Source organism: Arachis ipaensis, chromosome B05 (assembly GCF_000816755.2).
Source record: "Arachis ipaensis cultivar K30076 chromosome B05, Araip1.1, whole genome shotgun sequence".
Lineage (NCBI taxonomy): Eukaryota > Viridiplantae > Streptophyta > Magnoliopsida > Fabales > Fabaceae > Arachis > Arachis ipaensis.
Window position 1 is genome coordinate 110234076 of NC_029789.2, and position 1354 is coordinate 110235429.

Here is a 1354-nt window from a genome sequence, read left to right on the forward strand (position 1 = left end):
AACGTTGGCCCCCTTATGCACACTCATGGCGCCAACGTTTGCCAAAAAGTTTGAGGCAAACGTTGGCGCAAACTTTTTGTCCCCAGGGTGTGTTGCTGATGGCGCCAACGTTTGCCAAAAAGTTTGAGGCAAATGTTGGCGCAAACTTTTTCTCTCCAAGGTGTTGATTTGTGATGCCAACGTTTGCCAAAAAGTTTGAGGCAAACGTTGGCTCAAGCTTTTCTCCCAAAAGTTTGAGCTAAAGTTTGAGGCAAACTTTTGCTCAAGCTTTTTGTTCCCTGGTGTGTTTTCACTTATCCGAAAGTTTGAGCTAAAGTTTGAGGCAAACTTTTGCTCAAACTTTTTGTTCTCTCTTTCTCCTAGCCATTCCCTCTTGCTTCAACCTTTCTCCAAGCTTTCTTCACCTATCATCAATCAACCAAACACATCAAAGCTATGCTCAAAATCATGAGATTGTCATTCTTTCATAATATGTGGCAATTATAGCATAAATTCTCATGAAATTGCATTAATTTATCTATGGTTGATTAAATCAAAGGAAACATGAAAATCTACCCAATTGGCTTGCTTGTGGCTCAAGAAAGTGCATAAATCACTTGAAAACAAAAGAAAAAGGCTAGTGAAACTAGGCTAAGATGACTTGTCATCACAACACCAAACTTAAAGCTTGCTTGTCCCCAAACAAGAAAGGAATTATGCTCAAAGGTTCTTTCAATCAGAATGGATTTGAAAAATTACATGTACTATCCTGTGAGTGAAGTGATCAAGTGACAGTGGGGTGAACTCTAAATTATATGCTCATGCAAGGGCTTCAGTGCTTACTAGTCCCTACATCTTGGGAGTCTTAGGTCTTAGAACTTTCATCCAAATAATATCATGAAGATCTCTTTATATGTAATCACCTTGAAGCAGCTTATAGTTTCTATGCTTTGGCCTTGACTCTAAGTGTCATGTCTCAAAGCGGCTCTTTAGATGAGCTTTTAATCAATACTCCTAAACTAGTTGGTTTTAAGGTATTAGGTGTTAAAGCACCCCTAAGGATTTACTTGCTCAAGCCTCTTTATTTGACACAATTCAACCACAAGCATTTACTAGGATAACAACTCTTTGAGTTTTTGTTTCTCTTTTCTTTTCTGCCTAGTAATTGATGCTCAGAGCCTTGGGCCATGTTCTTTTTATTTTTGTATTTTCTTTATTTTCTTTTGTTTTGTTTGCTGCTTCTTGGATCAATAAATGTTTGAGAATCTCCACAACACTTCTTTAGCTGGTCTTCACATTCCTCTTTCGTCTCTTTGATTGATGATGCTAAATCTTCCCAAAAGTTTGTATGGTACTCTGCAGTGATATTGAAAGT